This window comes from Acinonyx jubatus, chromosome A2 (assembly GCF_027475565.1).
Source record: "Acinonyx jubatus isolate Ajub_Pintada_27869175 chromosome A2, VMU_Ajub_asm_v1.0, whole genome shotgun sequence".
In the NCBI taxonomy this organism is placed as follows: domain Eukaryota; kingdom Metazoa; phylum Chordata; class Mammalia; order Carnivora; family Felidae; genus Acinonyx; species Acinonyx jubatus.
This window is the reverse complement of record NC_069383.1, coordinates 3,119,154-3,142,658: the sequence shown is the minus strand read 5'-3', so window position 1 is coordinate 3,142,658 and position 23,505 is coordinate 3,119,154. Positions and strand designations below refer to the sequence as shown.

At 51.2% G+C, this 23,505-nt stretch overlaps 1 long non-coding RNA gene across 4 annotated transcripts in view; it reads left to right on the top strand.

Moving 5' to 3' along the window:
• Nucleotides 1-4,594: 4,594 nt before the first annotated feature.
• The window catches only part of LOC113596762 (uncharacterized), a 29,888-nt gene continuing 10,977 nt past the window's right edge, over nucleotides 4,595-23,505 (top strand). For 2 of the 4 annotated variants that reach the window (XR_008296528.1, XR_008296530.1), the window contains exons 1-4: nucleotides 4,957-5,564; nucleotides 16,326-16,533; nucleotides 22,066-22,365; nucleotides 22,730-23,391. This is a non-coding gene — a long non-coding RNA (uncharacterized LOC113596762). Of the gene's footprint in view, nucleotides 4,776-4,956; nucleotides 5,565-16,325; nucleotides 16,534-22,065; nucleotides 22,366-22,729; nucleotides 23,392-23,505 lie in introns of those variants that run through there. The other 2 variants (XR_003417581.2, XR_008296529.1) reach the window with 2 other exon arrangements.

Here is a 23,505-nt window from a genome sequence, read left to right as displayed (position 1 = left end):
TCAGACACCTGCTCAATCAGGAGACGTTGCCAGGTGGGGGGAAGCAGGCCGGTGGCAGAATTCCCACAGACACTTTCTACTAGGCACCCTCGTTCTTGTCTCCCTCTTCCTTAGAAATGGGCCCCCAAGTTTTAGCTGGGCCCGTGGACATGCAAAGGAAAGAAACACAACTTCCGGCCTCCTTTGACTAACCTCTGGCCGCTGAAATGCACGTGCAAATGCCAAGAGGAGGCTCCTACCATCCCACCTTAAGAGGCTGCAGGTGAGCACCCTGTCCCCTCACCGTCCTCTCTGTTCCCTCAGGGCCAAGCAGACACCCGTCCGTGACGTGGCTCCCACACATCGCTGTGAGCACGGCTCAAACCTCTAACGGGTGCTGCAGAATGTTTCTGTAAGGGCTGGCTATTCCAGACAACAAAGCCCTCGTGTTGGGCAAAGGCAGACGACATCACAGCCGTTCACTCTGCACAGAGCAAGGGCCGCGGCAACGACCTTGATGAACATTCATCGAAAGCTTGCTTGGTTCCAGGCACGGTTCTGTGCACGTCATGTGGATCCACGTACCATCCTGACACAATTCACACATCGATCTACAACGCCCTGTGATGCTGTGTTCTTGGCTACATTTCGCAGACCAGGAAAGAAAAGGAACAGAGAGGTGTGGGCACCGGCCCAGGTGAAGGACAATGGCTAGCTGCCAGAATGAGGCCCCTGCACCACTGAGCGCCCCTCCAAAGGGGGCTCTCACTGGGTCCTAAGCCAGAGTTTAGCCCTATCTGGGCACGGGTGACCTGTGACCCATTGTGACCACCAAGCACTTGAATAATAGGTTTGGTTTTGGTTTGGGTGGTGCCGATTGGTTTGTTTTGGGGGGAAAGAGGACAGGAGGGGCCTTCTGCCCAGGCGCCTGGAGAGAAAGTGACTGGAAGGCTCTAACTCTGTGACAGGAGCTCAAGCCAGAGCTGATGGGCCCATTTCCCGGGAGAGAGGCAGGTGAGGAGCTTGGGAGGTGGGCGTTCTCCCCACTTCAGCGGGAACCCACAGAGCATCCATCCGGTGACTCCTCCAGGGGATCCGGGGCCACCCTGGCAGCCCAGGGTCTGCAGCCCGTGCTCTGCTGGTCGACGTGGCCGGACCCAGGGTCGTGAAGGGCTCCAGAGGGGACACGCTGCCCCGTATGTCTGGACAGGCCACACACACAAGCGGGGCGGGGCATCTGTCCTGTCGATCCCACGGAAGCCCTGTGCCGGTGTCTGTGCTGGGCTCTCTCCCAGGCACTCTTGGAAGGGTGTTCTCAGAAGGCGAATGTCCCAAATTAAGACGGCAGCGGGCAGAGCCAGTGACATATAAATCACTGCCATCCATGAGACCCCAGGGGAGCTTGGGGTCTCTACTGTCATGGGTCAAGTAGATTTCGCTGCCCGTATTCCTTATGGGGAGGGGGCACCTTAAAACCAAATATATATAGCAAACTCATTGACTAAAAATGCACCAGTGTCCCCAAATTCTGCTTTTGAATGCAAGCAGATTGTTGGAGTTTTATGCCTCCGATTATGTTAAGAAATGTATAGTTTCTAAATAACCATTTTTTACAGGCATCTTACTATTGTCTACAAGTCAGAATAATGATCTGTTGAATGAGCTATTCCTGCGCTCAGACGAAGAAGACAGCCCGTTGAGCTGGACGTAGATGACCGTCTCGGCCGTGTGCTGGGAAAGCGCGTCTCTGGGAGAAAACCGTTACAAGCGTCCGTCTGTAGCGTTTGCGGATTTCTGTGCCGTAAATACTTCTATTGCCGCCAATTTCAGAGGGTCAACCTAACATCCCTGAAAACAGAGCTGGACCGCGACGGGCAGGATTCCTTCTTGCAACACCTTCCGTGAGGAGCGGCGAGCTTCTCTGGCCGCGGACCCTTACATCTAGGGCCACCGTGGGAAGGGAGGGGGCAGGGCTCCTAGACGGGCCGGAGGATGCTTGCACTGGGAGAAGCTTCTGGCCGGGTCACAAAACCACACGCTCCATCCTGGCCGTGGTGTCCTCAGTGGCTTTGGGGGGGGGGGGTGATCTTCCACAGATGGACCCAGCATCTTGCCACCTGATGTCAGGCCGTCTGGGGACAGGGGGAGTCTTTCTTTCTTCTGTGTCAGGCAGAGTGGGTAGAGACGGGGCGCGCGGCGGCTGGGAAGAGGCGGGGGTGACCTCCCCGTGATGCGGGGGACGGAAGGAGGCGGCACTGATTATCCTCCTTCAGGAGCCAGCAGCGGGCCGTCCGGGGGCCCCGGGGAGGAGCGGACGGCGGGGAATAAGCCTCACAGCGCAGCACCGGCTCCACCAACGTCACGATGCACCACAGCTGTCGGCACTTGAGCACAGACGTCACAAACATTCCTTTAAACATTCAGCCACTGCGCTCCGTGAACTCGTCCACCGCCTGACAGTGACCCCCCCTCCCCCCTCCCCATCTCATCACAGTCTGGGGAACTCGGTGCCACACGTGAGGACCCTCGGGCAGCCCTAAGGGGTGGCAGGAGGGGAGGAGCAGGAGGGGAGGAACGGAGTCCCCCCCCCCCCCCCCCCGCCGCCAGCGGATTCCCCCGCACGGCCTGCTTCCCGGCTGAGAGCTGGGCTGTGAACGTGAACCAGAGCGTCCAGCCAAACCGCAGCCGCATGCCCGTCCCTCAGAATCCAGACGATAAATGCTTGTGGGTTTTAGTCGGTAAATGGTGGGTTATTTGTAACACAGCACGGGCAGCCCATACAATCGCAAACGCTTGTCATCTGAGCCCCTGACACACAAGGAAGCCGTCTGTCTGGACGCCTCGCCGGTCCCATGAGTGCCCGGGGCTGGTCGTGAGGCAGGCGGGCCCCCTGCTAAAATGAAAACTCCTCCCGTCCATGAAGGTGCGCTCAGGTGCAGGACAATCCAGATGCTTCCGCAGGTTCCGACAGGCCTTAGCAGAGTGCCCCGTGCAGGAGGCCCCCGCCCTCCCTCCGGCCCCCGGGCAACTTCTCCCGGGTCTTCACACACGAAACTGAAGGCCTTTCCACTTTAGAAAGTCGCAAGATGCACCCTCATGACAAGCAGGACAGGGCGAGCGACAGCACACAATTGGGTCTGAGCAACCAGCCGAGTGAAGCCACCGGCTGGGCCCCCGCCGCTGCCCTGCTCCGTGTCGTGTCGTCCAGCTCCGACTCTGCAGGGAGTCCCCAGTCAGCTCTCTGTGACATCGGCGAGTAATGGCGCTTCTTTTGCCTGCGGTTTTCTATGGTTCCCGCGGAGAAAGGGGAAGACGGGGGGGGGGGGGGGGGGGGCCTGCCGGCTTTGTGCCACGTTGCGTCAGGCCTCACCACGCCGGGCACCAGGTGGCCACTGATAGGTAGCCAGGAATGTGATGGCAAACCACTGCGTTTGGTGGCTTACCCACCCGATTTCCCATCCCCCACACTCACTCAGGGCCAGGACAGCTGGACGGATGCAGTTCTGTCCTCCGTGAGCTCCGGGAGCGATGCTTGTGCCCGGCGTCCCGGGAGCTGCTTCGCGGGGGTGGGAGGGCGGTTAGAGGGGTTGGGGGGGCCCCCAGGCCGGGTGCGAGGGCCGGTCACCTGCCCCGCAGAAAGGACAGCTGCAGTGAGGAGAGGCCGTGAGGACCAACAGGTGGCGCTGGTGTGCAGAACACAAACGTGGAGTCCCATGAGCGGGCTACTCTCTAGGTCTCTGCTGCCGCTGTGTGTCCTGGGCCAAGTGTCCTAACCTCTCAGAGCCTAAGTTTTCTCCCTGGTGGAACAGAGACAGGCGCTCAGAGGGGACAATGATGTGAGCTATGGATGGAAATTCCTAAAGTCGTGCTTGGCCGGCAGCCAATAAAGTGGAGCTAATATTGTTCGGAATGTCTAGAATTGGGTTTTGGGGTTGTTTTTTTTTAATCTTTAACCAAAACAGTATGAAAAAGGCCTGACAATTCGCATTTGAACTGCATCCTGAAAAATATTTGGGGAACGGGTTTCCAGGCACTGGCAAGAACAGGAAACAGCTCGGTGCCCACGCACAGGCCACGTGAACTTTGGGGCTCCAGTCAATGCGCAACGTGACGGCCGCCTGAGGGTCCCCAGGGGCTCCGGTCCTGTGAAACGCGCGCTCAGTCAACGTGTGCGAGCCCCTCATCGTGCTGGTCTCTCTGCTTCCCGCCAGGCGAGCAGGGCCGGCCCACGTCCAGCCCGCAGGCCTCGGGGAGCGTCTCCCGCGGCAGGTGCGACCTGCGCACAGCCGCGGGCACCGAGGGGCGGGACCAGGACCGCCGTCCCGGGAGCGGAGGGCAGGGCTCTCCCAGCCAGCCCCGCCCCCAGCCCCGCCCCCCCGCAGCTCAGCCCGCAGCTGAAGGACCCTGCAGGCGATCCCCGCCCCCACCAATCGATCCCGCTCCTCCAGTCGACCCCCGTCCCCCGCCCCCCAGCCCCGCCCCCCCACCACCTCCCGCCAGCCTCGCCCCCAGTCGACTTCCGCGACCTCCAGTCCAGCCCCGCCCCCTCGCTCAGCCCCGCCCCCCCAGTCAACCTCCACTCTTCCCCGCCCCCCCCCCCAGGCCAGTCCCCCTACCCCCTTACCCCCGCCAGCCCCGCCCCTAGTCGACCCTCGCCCCCGCAGCAGCCCCCACCCCAGGCCGGCACCAGGCTGGGGGCAGGGCTCCTCCCCTCCGGCTCTGGTCGCGCGTGGACGCCGCCCGCAGAGGGCAGCAGAGGCACGGCGCTGGGCCGCCCGCCCAACGGCGACGCTCGGGTAAGTGGCACGCGGGGGGCCGGGGCCTGGCAGGCGGCCGCGGTGGCAGCCCGGGAGCCCTGGCGGGAGGTGACACAGCCCGCGCCCACCCCCCACCCCCCCCCCCCCCCCCCCTCCAGCGCAGGCGGCACTGGCCCAGCTCAGAAGGGCCGGCTGTCGGCGAGCAGGGGCAGGGGCAGCGGCAGCGGCAGCCGCGGAAGGGACAGGAGTCCGCACATCCGAGAGCTGCGGCCAGGGCGGCCAGGGCCTGAATGCAGCTCTGGGAACCGGTGCCGCCCGGCTCCTTCCAGCGGCCTCCTCGCGTCCGGAGCCCAAGCTGACGCCGGGGCCAGAAGCAGCCAGAGGCGGTGCCCGGGGCCCCCACCCCCCAGGGCAGGGGGCCCGGCGAGGCCTGGGAGGCAGACAGGCCGCCAGGTGCAGCAGGCCGGGCGGGGAGATGCCTCACTCCTCGAGGACTTGCTCGGGGACGGCGGGCAGGGGCTGAGACCCCGCGGCCCCGCGGTCACCGGTTGAGTCCCCTCATAGGCCTGCTTGGAGACACAGAATCCGGCGCTCGGGAGAATGCTCATGATCGCATAAGGGCACGTTGGCTCTCCCTGCCCGGGCTGCGTGTCCCTTGTTTTCAGGTGTGCCTTGACTCACTCCTAGACCCAGCTGGCGAATGCCCACAGTCCCGGAGAACCCTTGGGGGGGTTTCTAGACGCGGATCCCAGCCTTGCTGGAGACTCGATCCCCAGAACACCCGACCACCGCCCAACCTCCACCAATTAGCCATCTGGGAAACACCAGGTAATGTGGACTTCAGGGAGACTGTCCCCCTATGAGGGCTTCTCTGCGAAGCCCTGAACTTGGGGCGTTCAGAAGGACCCCTGCAGCCCTCACCCCAGGTCTGCTGGTTCCAACTTCACTGATAGTTTGCATCTGTCCTTCCCTGCAGTTGGGCGCTGCCTTCCAGAACTAGCAGTGTGCCCACAGGTGCTCCGGGGAGTCTAACTGGGGCTGTTAATTGAGCATTTAACTCGCACCTGTAAGTGCGTCCATCTGTGCTGCGACTCTGTGACGTCATTGTTTGGGGCGTGGGTGCCGTGTACCGTCTCCTCCGTGCAGCCTGCTAAGGTATTATTCCCAAGAGGCGGCTTTGGTTTCCGGCGCTGCCCCGATGAGCGGTTAAAATGAGCGATTTTGCATCTGTAGGAGGTATTTGGAGTTTAGCTATGAATTATGGAGTCTCGTACCCAGCTCCTAAGTTCTGCTACGGTTCTATCCAAACCCGGAAAATAGCTTTGTTTCTTATTAATACAAGTAGAGACTTTTCAAAAGTTCAAACGTTTTTCTGGGGAAATGTGTGCCTCTGTGTTGTGTGTGTGTCTGTGTGTGTAAAGATACAAGCATAATTGCTGTCATTCCTTCTTTAAATTCCGTACAAAAAGTCGTCACTCTTTTTTTTTTTTAACGTTTATTTATTTTTGGGAGAGAGATCTCGCACGTGCGGGGGAGGGACAGAGAAAGAGGGAGACACAGAATCCGAAGCAGGCTCCAGTCTCCGAGACGCGGGGCTCAAACCCACGAACTGCTGAGATCATGACCTGACATGAAGTCAGACCTTCACCAACTAAGCCACCCAGGTGCCCCCCCAAAATTGTCATTCTAAGGAAGAGAAGTTGTCAATGCAAGATGAACAAAGGCAGAGAAGGACAGATATTATGTGTTTTCACTCATACGGGGATCTTGAGAAACTTAACAGAAGACCATGGGGGAGGGGGAGGGGAAAAATAGTTAGGAACAGAGAGGGAGGGAGGCAAACCATAAGAGACCCTTAAATACAGAGAACAAAGTGAGGGTGGATGGGGATGGGGGAGAGGGGAAAATGGGTGACGGGCACTGAGGAGGCACTTGTTGGGATGAGCAGTGGGTGTTGTATGGAAGCCAATCTGACAATTCGCTATATTAAACAAAAAATAAAAAAAATTTTAAAGAGAGGGGCTGGCTTAGTCGGTTAAGCATCCGACTTCAGCTCAGGTCATGATCTTGCAGTCTGTGGGTTCGAGCCCCGTGTGGGGCTCTGTGCTGACAGCCCGAAGCCTGGAGCCTGCTTCGGATTCTGTGTCTCCCTTTCTCTCTGCCCCTCCCCTACTCTTTCTCACTCGCTTGAGCGCGTGCTCTCTCTCTCAAAAAATAATACATTTAAAAGAAAATTTGTTTAATTTTAAAGAGAAAGGAAGAGAGTCTTCCTTGAGCCCAAGTTAGGACAGCTGCCCAGGGTACCTGTCTTCACAAAGAAGAGAGTCCTCTGGGGAAGGGTCATGTGGTACAGGGTTATATGTTTGTGTTTTTTCCTTTTCACGAAGAGTTACAAATCGTCATGACAAAGGACATTCCAAACAGTTACAGACTTTGTTTTATGTTTTTATTTTTATTTATTTATTTATTTTTTAACATTTATTTATTTTTGAGACAGAGAGAGACAGAGCATGAACAGGGGGAGGGCCAGAGAGAGAGGGAGACACAGAATCTGAAGCAGGCTCCAGGCTCTGAGCTGTCAGCACAGAGCCTGATGCGGGGCTCGAACTCACGGACCGTGAGATCGTGACCTGAGCGAAGTCGGACGCTCAACTGACTGAGCCACCCAGGCGCCCCTGTGTTTTTATTTTTTAATCTATTTTATGTTTTTAGTGTGTGCAAGGCTGTATTAATTTAATCTTACGGGAACCAGGGAGATTTTCTTTTTATGTCTGCAATGCTCCTTTTGGTTATTTATTTATTTTTTAACAAAGCAGATGTACAGTGTGTGCACGGGACAGAAATAGAGCCCACGCTCGGAGGTTTTGCTGAGTCGTTCTGACCTTGGTAAATGTTCAAGTCTAGCTTCCCTGGGAGCCCAGGAGCAGGACCCACAAACATCAAAAGTTGAAATTTTCCTTTATCATTTCCTCTTTTTGATCAGTAATCTTTCCTCAGAAAGCACTGACGATCAACCTTATGTTTTCCGGTCCCTCGGTGCCAGGGTACCTGGCTTGTCTGTCCAGGGCCCATCAAGTCCCTGTTGCTAGGTATGAACATAATGTATTTTTTCACCCCTAGTTCCTTGTTGGGGACTTACTGTAACAGAACCGGTGGGAAGCTTAAAAGTGATAACATGTTCTCTATAAAGTCCAACCGGTGAGCAAACAGTACGCGTGCTTGGCTTAGACTGTCTGTTTTTGCGTTTGGTAAAACATTTAAAACAATGACTCGTGGACAGAAAAAAAATTCTAGTAAGTACAACTTGAAGGAACCAATGTGATGTTGGAATCGACTTAGGCAGGAGAAAAATCCAAAGAGTCTTGATTAAAAGGTGGGAAAATTCTTGATCATTCAAGAGGGAAGCTAGAGCCTGTTCCCACTGAGGAAACATACGCGTAACATACATTCCATGGTGACTCTGGGGCCGAGACTTCACGAAATTCAGTCCCCCGTCAGGAGGTTATCTCAGGACCAGGAGAGGGGGCTGTGGGCGCACTCTGAGGGCTGGGATAACCTGGATGGGGCCTCTCCTTATCTCACATAAGGAAAGCGGGGCCTTGCTTGTTACCAGGCAGGAACCCGATGAGTCCAGGCTGCTGCAGGGACAGCCGGCGGGTTTGTTGGTGGGGACTGGGAGATGTAATGGCCAGTTATAGCCAGTTAGGGAGAAGCACTTCTCTGAAAAGCAGGCTTTCAGTTTTCTGGTAATTGCAACCTCATTAACCCTTTGGGGCATGGATTCAATTCCTCCCTGAGTTATGACTTTTCCTCAATCTTGAAGAATTGGGGGTGATGGTGCTTTGGCTACTTCCTTATCTCCTCGGGTGAGGTAGGTGTCGGGTAAAGAGCAGTTTTGGTAAACCTTAGCTGTAACGTGCCTACACGCAGGACTAAGCAGAAAGTTCTAACCTGTAGGTCACTGCAGCAAGGGAAACAGAAGCAACACGGTGTCAGACATGTGGAGACTTTTCCGGTTAGAATTTCCCATCGTGAGTCCTTCGTTGCATTTCTATGGAGCGTGGGCAGAGCTCTGTCTTCTGTTACTGCTTCAGCCGATTTAGGGTGTGGTCGGGGCTTTGAAACAGAAGGATTTGACCTACTTGTAACTTTTGGTCCCTTGTGCTAATGGAGGGGGCATCAGAGGTAGTTATATTTTTCTACATAGTTTGGCACTACGTGACGTTAATTTCATCCCCAAGTGTATTCCAAGCAATCGTAACCGTGTAGTCAGGGGTGGGAGTCTTGAAAGTTGATCTGATCCCAGTGGGTATCCAAGAGAATGGATCAGTAAGCCAGTCTCTGCCACCTTAAAAAAGGAGGTGGGGGGCAGGGGCCTCTTGTACCCATGTGACTTGCTGCCTGATTATCTGGGTCCTTACTTCCCAGGAGTTCATCTAGGTGTCGCAAGTGGTGTTGGCTTTTGTATACACTCTACCTTGTTCAGCAGGCAATAAGGTTAATTAATGAGAGGCATTTCTATGGAAACAAAAGGAAAACACAGGTAATGGTTGGAGCAAATTATAAACCCAGTGTCTGAGTCCTGAATGCTGCCAGTGAGATATCTGTATGACAGGCTTCAAGCATCCTCAGGCGGAGTGGGGGCAGGTGGCAGCAATCTGATGGATTTTTCTGGTTCGTAGTTCAGATGTCTCTGGTGATCCTGTGTGTGGCCCATAGAGCAACAGACACTAAGAGGGCCTCTACATGAGCCATTGTGGCCGTGAGTTTCCTGCACCTCCCAGTCCATGAACATGGAATATCTTTCCATTTCTTTGTGCCATCTTCGATTTCTTTCATCAGTGTTTTGTGGATTTCAGAGAACAGGTCTTTCACCTCCTTGGTTAAGTGAATTCCTGGGTATTTTATTATTTTGGGTGCTATTGTAAATGGGATCGTTTTCTTAATTTCTCTTCTGCAGCTTCATTATTAGTGTGTAGAAATGCAATGGATTTCTGTGCATTGACTTTGTATCCTGTGACTTTGCTGAATTAATTTATCAGTTCTGGTAGGTTTTTGGTGGCGTCTTTTGTGTTTTCTACGTACGGTATCATGTCATCTGAAAATGGCGAAAATTTTGCCCCTTCCTTACCAATTTAGATGCCTTTTATTTCTTTTTCTTGTCTGATAGCTGTGGCTAGGACTTGCAGTACTGTGTTGAATACAAGTGGTGAGAGTGGACATCCTTGTCTTGTTCCTAACCTGAGAGGAGAGGCTCTTGGTTTTCCCCCATTGATTATGATATTGGCTGTGAGTTTTTCATCCATGGCCTTCACTATGTTGAGGTATGTTCCCTCTAAACCTACTTCGTTGAGGGTTTTTATCTGGAATGGATGTTGTATTTTGTCAGATGATTTTTCTGCATCTGTTGAAATGATCACATGGCTTTTATCGTTTCTCTTATTGATGTGATGTACCATGTTGATTGATTTGTGAACATTGAACCACTCTTGTATCCTAGGACTAAATCCCACTTGATCGTGGTGAATGGTTTTTTTAATGTATTGTTGGATTTGGTTTGCTAATATTTTGTTGATGATTTTTGTATCTGTATTCATCAGAGATGATTGGCCTGTAGTTCTCTTTTTTTGTGGTGTTTTTATCTGGTTTTGTATCAGGGTAATGCCAGCCTCATAGAATGAATTTGGAAGCTTTCCTTCCTCTTTTATTTTTTGGAATAGTTTGAAAAGAATAGATATTAACTCTTCTTTAAAACTTACATAGAATTTGCCTGTGAAGCCATCTCATCCTGGGCTTTTGTTTGGTGGGAGTTTTTTTTATTACAAATTCAGTTTTATTGCTGTTAATCAGCCTGTTCAAATTTTCTATTTCTTCTTTGTTCAGTTTTTGGAGGAGGCTGTAAGTTTCTAAGAACTTATCCATTTCTGCTAAGTTGTACAATTTGTTGGCACATAACTTTTCATAATCTCTTACACTCCTTTGTATTTCTGTGGTGTCAGTGGTTATTTCTCCTCTGTCACTTCTGATTTTGTTCATTTGAGCCCCTTGCCTCCCTGTCCCTCCCTCCCCCCCCCTCTGTTTTTGATGAATCTGGCTGAAAATTCATCAAATTTTGTGTTTTATCAAAGGACCAGGTCTTGGTTTCATGGACCAGTTCTATTGTTTTTGTATTTTGTTTTTGTTTTGTTTTGTTTTGTTTTTAGTTTCTATTTTGATTATTTCTGCTCTAATATTTATTATTTCCTTCCTTCTACTGATTTAGGGTTTTGTTTGTTCTTTTTTTTCCATAGCTCCTTTAGGCATATGGCTAAGTTGGTTTTTTGAGATTTTTTTTCTTTCTGAGGTAGGCCTGTACTGCTATAAATTTCCCTCTTAGAACAGCTTTTGCTGCATGCCAAAGATTTTTGGACCATTGTGTTTAAATTTTCATTTGTCTGCATGTATTTTTTGATTTCATCTTTTATTTCTTGGTTGAACCATTTATTGTTTAGTAGATGCTATTTAACCTCCATGTATTTAGGGTCTTTCCAGATTTTTTTCTTGTGCTTGATTTCTACTTTCATAGTGTTGTGGTCAGAAAAGATTCATGGTATGACTTTGGTCTTTTTAAATTTGTTGACAGTTGTTTTGTGACCTCATACGTGGTCTATTCTGGAGAATGTTCCATGTGCACTCGAAAATAATGTGTATTCTGCTGTTTTAGGATGGAATGTTCAGAATATATCTCTTAAGTCCATCTGGTCTAGTGTGTCATTTTAAGGCACTCTTTCCTTGTTGATTTTCTTTTTGGATGGTTGTTCCATTTATCTAAGTGGGCTGTTAAACTTCCCTATTATTGTGTTACTATGGATTATTTCCTTTATGTTTGTTATTAGCTGCCTTATGTATTTGGGTGTTTCCATGTTAGGTGCATAAATATATACAATTGTTCTATCTTGTTGGGTTCTCTTTATGATTATGTAGTGTCCTTCTTTGTCTCTTATTGCGGTCTTGCTTTAAAGTCTGTTTTGTCCAATCCTTTGCCACCCCAGGTTTCTTTTCGCTTCTATTTTCATAATAAATACTTTTTCAATATGCATATGTCTTTAGGTCTCAAATGAGTCTCTTGTGGGTACCATAAAAATGGATCTTGCTTTTAATCCATTCTGTCACCCTGTGTCTTTTGATTGGAGGGTTTGGTCCATTTATATTCAAAGTAATTATTGACAGATATGTACGTATTACCATTTTGTTACTTGTTTTAGTAGTTATTTTTGTTCCTTCCTTGGTCTCTTCTTTCATGATGTGTTGGCTTTCTTTAGTGATATTCTTATATTCCTTTCTCTTTATTTTTTTGCATGGCTATTACTGGTTTTTCATTTGTGGTTACCATTCGGTTTGTATATAATATCTTATGCATATAGAATTCCATATTAATTTGATGGATGCTTCAGTTTAGACCCGTTCTAGAAGCACTAAATGTCTACTCCTCGCCCCCACCACATACACACATTTTAAGTATATGACGTCATACTTTACATTCTTTTATTTTGTGAGTCCTTGAGTCACTTTTGTAGATATACTTAATTTTGCCGCTTTTGTGTTTCCTACTTTTCTTACTCCTGCTTATGGTCTCTCATTTTCACTCAAAAGAGTCTTCTTTAACATTTCTTTTAAGGCTGTCTTAGTGGTGATGAATTCCTTTAACTTTTGTTTGTGTGAGAAACTCCTTCTCTTTCTATTCTGAATGATAACTTTGCTGGATACAGTATTCTTGGCTGGAAGTTTTTTGGTTTTTTGTTTTTTCTTTCAGCACTTTGAATACATCATGCCACTCCCTTCTGGCCTGCAAAGTTTCTGCTGAAAACTCAACTGATAGCCTTATGGGGTTTCCCTTGTAGGTAACCTTTTTTTTTTTTTGGTCTCATTCTGTTTTTAAAATTCTCTGTATCACTTCTTTTGCCATTTTAATTACTATGTTTCTTGGTGTGGACCTCCTTGGATTGATTTTTTTGTGGGCTCTCTGTGCCTCCTAGATCTGGATTTCTGTTTCCTTCCCCAGATTCAGGAAGTTTTCAGCTATTACTGCTTTAAATAAATTTTCTGCCCCCTTCTTGCTCTTCTCCTTTTGGGATCCCTATAATGCAAATGTTATTATATTTGATGGTGTCTCCATGTTCCCTTAGTCTATTTTCATCTTTTGTTATTTTTTTTCTCTCTCCTGTTCAGCTTGATTGCTTTCCATTACTCTATCCTACAGGTTGCTGATCTATTCTTCCGCTTCCTCTAGTCTACTATTTATTCCCTCTAGTGTATTTTTAATTTTTTAGGTTCACCTATTGTATTCTTCATCTCTGATTAGGTTAGTTCTTTTTGGTATTTTTTCTCTCTTTGCTGAGCATCTCACTGATGTCCTCCAGTCTTTTCTCAAGTCTCTTTATGACCATTACTTTAAATTCTCTATCAGCCGTATTACTTATCTCCGTTTTGCTTAGGTCTCTTGCTGTGGTTTTTGTCCCTTTCTTTCATTTGGGACATATTCCTCTGTCTCATTTTATCTAACTCTCCGTGTCTGTTTCTGTGTGTTAGGACAGTCAGCTGTGTCTCTTGCTCTTGAAAGTAATGGCCTTCTGAAGAAGCCCTGTAGCGCCCTGCAGTGCCATGCGCCCCATTCACCAGAACCCAGTGCTTCAGGGGTGTCTCCTGTTATGTTGCATGTGCTCTGCTCTCATGGCTGAGACTCTTTTTCCCTTAGTCCAGCCATCTGCAGTGGCTCTCTTTGCCTGTTGTGGGAGGAGTTTAGCCCCTGTGCTGTTAGTGGGCGAGTCTGGGGCCGCTTTAGGCTTGAGCTGAGTCAGACCAGGCATGTGTATCACGCGGTAGCATCAAACTGCAGGGTGCTTTCCCTGTGTTGTCCCCTGGGAAGGTTTCCTTGGTGGTGGGGGGGTGGGGGTTGGCTATAGTCAGAACAGCTCTCTGCCCCCAGTCCACTGCTGAGGCCATAGTCTGACTGGTGTGTGTGTGTGTGTGTGTGTGTGTGTGTGTGTGTGTGGTTATCTTTCCCTCTCCCTGCAGTGGGAGTCACCTTGGAGTAGTGCCAGCCCCTGTTGGGGCTGCTCGCACACTGCCAGGCTTGTGGTACCACTTTGGACAGGTTCTGGCCCAAGAGGTATTGGAGGGGGCAGGTCCACAGGAGGACGTGGAGCACTCGCAGTGCCAGCAAAGTGGCTGGTACTTAGGAAGAGATCTGCGGCAACCCAGGAAAACTCCCACTGAGGCAGGGATGGAGGGGCGGGTCCGAAGAAGTGTGTGGGGGCAGGGCACCCTGTTAGCCAGCCAGGCGGAGAGTGTAGGTGCTGCCCTGGTTCCCGCAGGTGTCTGTGTATCTAGGCTGGGGTGGGGGGCCACCGTCCCCCTCACATCCTATACAAGTGTACCTTTAAAATTCATCTATTCTGATCTTAGCCATCCTGACCACACATAAAATTCTTTCCAAAGATTCCCCTTCACAAATTTCCTACTTTTTTCTTTTTTCATTTAGACTTTGTTGTAAATTCTCCCTCTCTAAATCACCAGTCTCGTTTCAGGATAAAATTACTTTCTTTTCTCTCAACAAAAACTTATTCTCATTCTTTATGCCTTTCTTACATATATCCTACTTTGGCCACGCATAGAGTTGGCTTCTTTATCATTTCCAGCAGTATAATTACATTTAGCTGAATTTTTCTTTTCTTTCTACATTTAGCATATTTTTTTTTTTTTTACATTTAGCAGAATTTTAAGTCTTGGCTACCATAGTGTCCAGTGAAAACTTAGTTACCAGTTGTGAACTATTACACCAGAATTCTTTAGAGTGGGAAATTTATGAATATATTTTATGACTTCTAGACACGTGTGTTTTTTCACAGTGCAACTTTCAATAAAGCACAAAACATGTTTACCAGGAGACCCAAGTATCTTTAGATTCTCTGCAATAAGAAGGCAAAAGCAGATAAACCTAATGTTTGGTAATTAAGGTTTCAGTATTTTATCTTATTTGGAAAAAAGTTAGATATCCAGTGAATTCAACCCAATGTGTCATTCAATCTAGCAAGACTCCAGTGGTTTATGGTTTAAAGATCTTGGAAGCTTTTTAAAAGTTCATGAACATTTCCTTTAAAACTGACTAGCTCTGGGGCACCTGGGTGGCTCAGTTGGTTAGGTGTCCGACTTCGGCTCAGGTCATGATCTCACCGTCCATGAGTTCGAGCCCCGCATCAGGCTCTGTGCTGACAGCTCAGAGTCTGGAGCCTACTTGGGATTCTGTGTGTGTGTCTCTCTCTGCCCCTCCCCCGCTCATGCTCTGTTTCTCTCTCTTGCAAAACTAAACATTAAAAAAATTAAAAAAAAAAAAAAACAACTGACTAGCTCTTAACAATTACCCATGAAACCTTGAGACCAAATCAGCCATCATTTTAAGTCATTTTTGCTGACAGATTACAAGAGTTTCAACGTGAATCTGACACATTCAGGTAGAGTAAAAGCTGATTGTGTGTATTATACTTGACGTTGATAGTTCCAAAAACGTGTCTATTTTCATTAAATCAATGGCTTGGAACTAGCGTTAGTACCAAATGTGTTGCACATGTGTCCATCACGACATTAGTCAATTTGCTCCCTGCCGTCAACTTTAGCTGGGGCTCCTGGGGGGAAAGCTGAAATGAGTGGTTTGAGTCCAGGGGAGCCCTTGGGCCCCTTCATGCTGATTTGGGACATGCTCCGGTTTGAACCTCATCAGGAGGTAGCCTGACAGCTTCCGGTCCTCGGAGGTGAGGGTAGGAGGGGCCAGTGGTGCCAGAGGTGCTGAGGGTGGTGTGGGGGCCGGCTGTGCGAGTGCCCCAGTGGTGGTTGTGCGGGAACAGGAAGGGGGACCGTAGAGGTGGGTGGGGTGCTGCCGGCCGGGCCAGAGGCAGATTCAAGGTTGGGACTAACATCTCTCCATTTCCATCTCCTGTCTCTCCCTCCTGCAAGACGGGCTTTCTCTCTGGTTGTTCTCAACCGTCTGGAGGAGGCAGGACTGGAGGCAGTGGATGGGGCGTCAGTTCTGGTGCTTCTGTTTGGGGAAGTGGATTTAGGATTTCCAGTGCCTGTTTTCCTCCTCCTCTTCCTCATCTTTCTGACTTTTGAGAAGGGCGTTGGGGGTCTTGGATTTGTGCCCATCCTTGTCTCTCTGGACCATCGGTTGACATGAGGCATCTTTATTACGGAGTAACCCCAAAAGCCTGAATGTAGGGAATTTCATCCCAGATCATGTAAACTTGGAAAACATGTGGGTTAGTTTTTATCTTTCTGAGTTTTAGAAGCGATGGCCCCTAAACCAATTAAATAGAGCTCTCTTACAAATTAATTTTAGCAACACCATCTGGAAGTGGAGAAAAGATCTCCGTTATTACACATGGACATATAGACAAGATGCAAACAATACATAGCCTTTGTTTCACTAATATTTGTGGAGAAGACATTAAAGACCCGATTTGCGACTATCCCCCTTTTATCAAAACAAATCTAACTGCAAGATGGCATTATAATTTATGGGTCCATCAGGTTGTTTTTTTTTTCCCCATTTTCCAGTCAGAACACAGCCAATTTTGCCCAAAGATGCCAAAAGCCGCAACAGCAAACACAAGCCAAATGTAGCCCAGAGGACCTCCATGAGCACTGATGGAACCAAACGGCTTCCTAGTTTCCGGTCGCTTTCTCTGTGTGCACGAGGAAACGAATTGGGACGTGTGGAAAGAACCCCACTTGGGCCATCCGAGACTTCGATTTTCCCAGTTAAGTAAGCATTGCGAATAGAGGTTCCCTATGTGTTGTGCGCAGAGCCTGCCGGAGCTCCCGTGGGTGGTGGGTGGTTTTCCGGGAGCTTTCAGCTCTCGAAGCACGGTTCCCCATTCCTCTTGTCGTGGTTTTATTTTTCGAGTAAGGCTCGAAGGAGATCTAAAGATGTTAAGTGTGGTGGGCCAGTCCGTGCTGCTCAGATCCCTTCCCGGGAGCTGGGATACACTCTCTTACGCGTCGCGGTTTCTCCCCGTGAGGTCTGAGACCATTGAGCACCGGATGATCAATCCTATGTGTGCATCCCCAGACGAGCCAAGCATTAGTTACCTCATGAGGTCGGAAGTTCCTCCAGGACCGCCACGTGTCACGAATAGCCACAGACGCTTCCGCGAGGCTCTCGGTCACCTGAAGGCACCATTTGGCCCAAAGGAGCAAGTGTCCCTTCTCTTCCAAGCTGAGTGATTCAGTGTCTCGTGTTTGTAGCCAGAGAGTTTACTCCAGCCTTCCGTTAATAGAATCGATGATGATAATGCTCAACAAAAACAACCAACCCCTGTAGGTTATTCCCACCCGGAGAACGTCACAGGCAACCCTCAACAGCTTGAGTACGAGGGCTGTCGATTCAAACTGAGGGGGTTGGATAGCAGAAGTCACCGGTACACCCGTGAGAAGTCGGAGGGCACACAGGGCTCGTGCTGGGACGGAGCGCCGAGTTCCAGACGACCCCCAGCTGTGTTCAGGGGGGTTGCTCTGACACACTGCTGACTCCCCCAAGAAAGGTTGAGACAGAACAAACCTGCCTTAAAATATTAAAGAGAGGGGCTCCTGGGTGGCTCAGCAGGTTGAGCATCCAATTCTTGATTTCAGCTCAGGTCACGATCTCACAGTTCATGGGTTCGAGCCCCACGTCGGGCTCTGCCCTGACAGTGTGGAGCCTGCTTGGGATTCTCTCTCTCTCTCTCTCTCTCCCTGCCCCTCCCCCCAAAAAATAAAGAGAAAGAAAAAGCATCTTATTCGAGCCCAAGTTGGGGCCGCCAGCCAGGATACACAGTCTTCACAAAGGTTGCTCCGGGGAAGGAACATGGGCTGCAGGATTATATGTTTATTTACACAGAATTTACATGGAGTTACAGAGAGAATCCAGAGGAAGGGCATTCCGGAAAGCGACAGGCTTTATCTTATGTTTTTAGTGTGCATGAGACTATGTGACTTTAATCTTAGGGAAAGCATGGAGGTTTCTTTCTTTATGTCTGGAACGTTCCTTTTTGGTTATTATTGTTATTATTATCATTATTATTATTTAACAAAGCAGATGTACTGTGTGTGCACGGCAAAGAAATAGAGCCCACGCTTGGAGGTTTTGCTGAATCCTTTTGACCTTGGTAAATGTTCAAGTATAGCTTCCCTGGGAGCCTAGGAACAGGGCCCACAAACGTTAAAAGTCGGAAATTTCCTTTATCAAAGTATCACACGTAATCCAAAACTGGAGTCCTCATCGTTCTGTTATCTAACGATCCCAGAGGATGACGAGGGTGATGAACATACATCATTTCTGTATCAGGGAAAATCTGAAAATAGGCATAAATTGAAATGAAAACCAAGTCATTTGCATGCACTTGCAAAACAAAGCTTACGAGTGAGAAATCATGGCTGAAAAAGAATCAGGACAACTGGGATCGTGAAGAAAAGTTCGGAGCAAGTGCTACGCGCTCCGCTCACAACTGCGGCTCCTGGTGTCAGGGGCTGCGATGAAATCCCCTCTGAAAAATACAAAATGTTGCTCAGGAAAGTGTGTAGGAGAAAGTGTACACAGGGTTCTAAACTAAAATCTTAACAGCGGTACATCCATATCACCGTAAACTGCACCCCGTATCTCCGGGCGCACCTGTTAGGAAGCTGGTCGGTCGCTCAGAAACCTGCCATGTTGCCCCTCTGGGGACGGAGGCCAGGCAGGGTACACGGCAGCACAAGGCAGATGGTTGTGTTCATCGTGGGTTGGTGGGCAGTGCGGCTGATCACGGGGAGTTTAGGTCCAAATTCCTAGAGGGTCACGCTCCAGATGTAACCCAGGGGGTACACCCGCTGTCTCCTGACGGCACGGTGGCCGCCCAAAGCCAAGGTGCCATTTTTCACTGCTGTTCTCAAAGTGGATCCGTGAGTCTCCGCTAAAGAGGTTATAAAATGTCCAAGGGAACCCACACCCAGGACCTCTGAAAATCCCGTCTTTGCCAGCATCTCACACATCAGGGCAGCTGCCCGCATTTTCTCCGAATTCTCCCTCCTGCTTGGCCAGCGCTGGCTCTTTCCGCTCAGCTCTGCCTGCGCCTTCTTGCCTCTGGGATGGGACCCCTTGGGGAGCTTGGGGCTCACGCCCCGGGGCTGCAGCCGAGCCCGGCGCACGGTGCACACTGCTGGGGGTGGGGGGGGCAACCAGGTCCCTGAGGTGAGAAACAGGGGGTGAAGGCCGCGCCTTCCCCTGCTTCCCCTCGCCACGTAACACCAGACGCGCGCGGCATTCCGGGCCGAGGAGTCGACCCTGCCCCGGTGGCCATCGGTACGTCTGCTCGGTGTCAGGGTCGGCTGCGCTCTGCCCGTCACATCACCCTGCACAGGTGCAGCGTTAACAGGACGCGGTTTCCGTTACATGGGGTTGCCGGTGGTAAAAGTAACCTCCTAGGCACCGGGAAGGGCGGCCCCGCCCGGTGCGCCGAGTCCCTCTGCTCCCGTAGGCGCTGCAGTCCTCAGGGAAGGGCATGACCTTCTGTGTCCTTGTCCGGGACCAGCGGGTAGAGTCCCGTCTCTCGGGCTGGCAGCAGAAGGGAGTCCCTGAGCCCAGCACGGACGGGCTGCGGCGGGAGCCGTCCCTGTGTGCAGCCGGGGAAGCCACGTCGCCCCCGCCCGTGCCGTGAGGGGTGGATGTGCGCTGGGCATGACTCCCCGGCAGGCGGCGGGTCGGGACGGATCTCACGTGGCTTTGGCTGTGCGTGTTCCTGAGCGGACATCACCTCGCCTGCCCGCTGGAGCCGCGTCATCCGGCGCTCGCTTAAAGCTAACGTTCCCACGGGAGGGGATCGCTCTTGCTTCTCAGCCGAGAAAATACCATCTCTACTCCCTGGCCTCCATACCCCACGTCCTCCCTTCCTGGGGTCAGTGGACCTAACTGTGTGGATGGTTTTCCAGTCGTAAACCCCGGGCACCCTGCCCCTGCCCCGTGCCAGGCAGGGCTTCCGTTCCCGATCTGGTGAACAGAAGGGGAAGCCAGGCTTCTGGGCGCGGTCCCTGCTCCGCCTGCCCAGCCCGCGGTTCCCCAGCACCGAAGAAAGACCTCCAGGGCCACCCTGGCCAAAATGCCACAGACGGCGTAACTTAGCAGCTCGGGAGCTTTGAAACCTGAACCCAAAACCCTGTGTTGGCTCAGGGGGCAGAAGGGCTCAGCCTCCCGTGGCCTGACATAGTGGCGATGCCCATTTGTGTCTGTTCTCCGTACGGCGGAGAAGGAGATGTTCACGGACCCTTGTTCTGTCGTTCTGGAAGTACCTCCCCGTCTGCTGGTTTTGTCTTGTTTCTAACACGGCGAGTCTTTAATCCTTCCTGGGTCGGATGCCTTTTCAGATGTGACGGGCGCCAGAGAAAGACACGCAGACACGTGCACGCACGCACACGGATGCATTTGCGTGTAACTCTACACGTGGGTTCGGGGTCCTGGCCGCTGGGTTTGAGAGGGTTCAGTTCAAGTCTGTGGAAGAGCAGGCGGTGAACTCGCAAGAAGTTCTCCCCAACCTCCACTCTGCTACTCGCTGGTTTAACTGGTCTTCATTTCCTTCTTTCTTAAAAGCCGGCGAAACACACAGAATTGATGACGTCCGTCATTTCTAAGTGTCCAATTAAGTGGCAGTGAGCGTATCTGCCTCGTTCTGTAACCGTCACCCCCGTCTTCTCCAGAACTTCACAGTCCCCAACTGAGACTCTGTCCCCATGGAACACGAACTCCCCATGCCTTACCCAGCCCCCGGTGCCCACCGCCCACGGTCTCTATGGATTTGACGGCTCTAGGGACCCCCCCCCCCCAGAAGTGGACTCATGCAGTATTTGTCCCTTGTGACTCCCTTATTTGAGCACAACGTCCCCGGGGTTGACCCATGTTGTAGCAGGTGTCAGGATCTCAAGACTGAGTGTTCGTCGGGCCCACGGGCTACCTTTGGCTTCTCGGTTCATCAGCAGATAGACACTCGGGTTGTTCCCCACGCTTGGGTGCTGCGACTATTGCTTATGAACGGGGGCGTGTAAATGTCTCACGAAGAGCCTGCTTTCAAACCTTTTGGGTAAAGACCCAGGAGTGGAATTGCTGGGTCTTAGGGCGCTTTACTTTTACACGTCGAGGACCCTCCACACCGCTTTCCGGAGCGGCTGCACCGGTTGACATTCCCACCGGCGGTGCACGAGGGGTCATTTCTCTACCTCCTGGTTTTTCTTTTTTTTGACAGCAGCCGTCCTGATGGGTGGGAGGTGGTGGTTCACTGTGGCTGTGATCTCCGTTTCCCTGACGATGAGGATACTGAGCACCTCACTGGCCACTCACCTTCTTTGGAGACACAGCTGTGGAGTCCTTTGCCCATTTTAAAACCAGGCTTTTTTCTTGTGGTGGAGTTGGAGTCTTTATGTACTCTAGACCTGAGCTCCTTATGTGATACAGGATTGGCAAATGTTTTCTCTCATTCAGTAGCTTGTCTTTTCACTGCTGGTGGTGTCTGTTGATACGGAACAGGCTTGAATTTTGATGCCCGATTTACCTGTTTTCGCTCTGTTGCTTGTGCAGACAAGTAAGCGCATGCCTCAAAGGCGTTTTTTACACAGGATCGGAGGGAAGCAGGAAAGGCTTTCCGGGGCAGTGAGCAGGAGAGGCTGCCGGACGGAGCAGCAGGAAGCGGTGCGTGTGGCTGACGGGACCGAGGGGCTGGATGGGGACGTCCCAAGGCATTGGGACTTAAGGCCGCACAGCCTGGGTACCTTCTTCTTAGGACCGTGGGACAGTACAGAGGGCAGCAGGGAGGGGAAGAGACAGGAGGCAAGATGAGCCTGGCGGGAATGGGGACGGACAGACACGACCATCTGTGCAGGTGAGCTGACGGAGCGAGGGGACGTGTGGACAGGCGGTGAGGCGGGGGACAGCCGGGGGACGTGCCAGCCGCGGCAGCTCGGAGGCGGCCATCGGGTGTGACGAGAACGGGGGCGGGGCGATGGGGCCTGCCGGGTGCACGGCGGCTGATGGAACAGACGTGGGAGTGCAGTCACCGGTGGGTGTGCAGAGGCAGCTAGGTTCCCGCGGATGCAGACCTTCCTTAACTGCACACTTGCTTTTTAATCGAGCAGACATCGGGGACTCGGGAGGGCTCCCCGAGAGCGCGGGTGCCTGGGTTGAGGGGCTTTGCCTCCTGCCTGCGGGCCGTCTCCGGGGCCTTGCTCGCTCGCAAGCCACAGGGTTTGAAGAACGTGGCGTCGTGTGGCCGGTCCCACTCAACCGTTCCTTCTGTAGTCCCCAGAGGTGGATTACAACACGTCCAACCTTTCCCGGTGACCACGGGGACACGCAGGATTTCTCCCACTCTCCTCTCGACACGCTGCACCTCCCGCTGCAAGTGGACACCCCTTTTGCCACCCGTCTGTGGCAGGGAGCAGAATTCCGGGGACTACGGTCTTGGAGCTTCTCAGATGGACCGTCCACCTCCTCACCGGCACTTACGGTGCCAAAGGGAGCCCGCACGGGTGGCCGCCGGCCCTCCAGACACGATGCGGCCACACCGGGTTCCTGAGCATGGAAGCGAGCCTCGTGCAGGTAAGGAGCTGGTTTTCATCTTATTTAGGATTAGCTTTAACTTAAAAACGGCCACGAACTTTGTTGCTGGGAAACAGTCCTGCTTAGAATAGCTTGGGCACGTACACCTTTTTAAACTGTAAGTGGCATGAAATCTAAATACAGAGAAACCATTTCTAATGAAAATTTATTGTCAGAATCGAGATGCGCTCTAAGCGTAAAATACACAATAGATTATTTAAAGACGGCACCGAGAAAACCACCACCGTCGCGGTAATCTAATATTGATGATCTGTCACTGGGACGATACTTTAGATACGCTGGCGTGGCGTTAAATAAAATTGCGAACACTTAAAAGTTGTTTAAATTTTCGTGTGGCTACTAGGAATTTTTAAATCGCACATGTAGTGCCCACTTCTGCTGAACAACCCTGAGCCAGACAACACAGGATGAAGACTTCGTTTTCTTAAGAGAAAAGAACTCCTCTCATCAACTTCCGTGAGAAGCGTTTACCTGAAGTCTCTATTCTTACGTGTTCCTCTGGAGCTTCCCCGGAGCCGCCAAATCCGTGCTCGACAGCTGCGTGAGCCAGCTGGCTGCAGACAGCTCCTGGAGTGCTTAAGGATGATTTCTTGGCAGCTTTTGGAAAAAAACACTAATTGAAAGGTTAATCAAATCAGTCATCCTCGCGTGTTGGTTAAGCAGACGCCCCGTCTCCGCTGCAGACTGAACAGATGCGGGGCTCTGCGTCCGTGCCTTTGCTTTTGAGCACGGAAGCAGTGGGGTGGCATTCTGAATCGAAATTGTGTTCTCGGTTTGGAAACTCTGCTTCCCTTTCAGGATCTTGCGGGATCTACGTTGGTAGCGACACTAATTCCAATTCTACAGGGGATTTTTTTGTTTATTCTGAGAGGGGGAGAGAGAGAATCCCAAGCAGCCTCCACACTGTCGGCACAGAGTCCAAGGCGGGGCGTGAGTCCCTGAACCGACGTGAGACGAAGTCAAGTCACACACTTGACCAACCGGGCCACCCAGGTGCCTCTGCAGGTGAGTGTTCCTAAGTCTGCTTAGGTGCAAAATTATTAGCTTCTAAGCAGGCACATTTTGTTAAAAATACAAGTAAATGCCAGAATATGCACTGTTCGTAGCACATACTCAAAG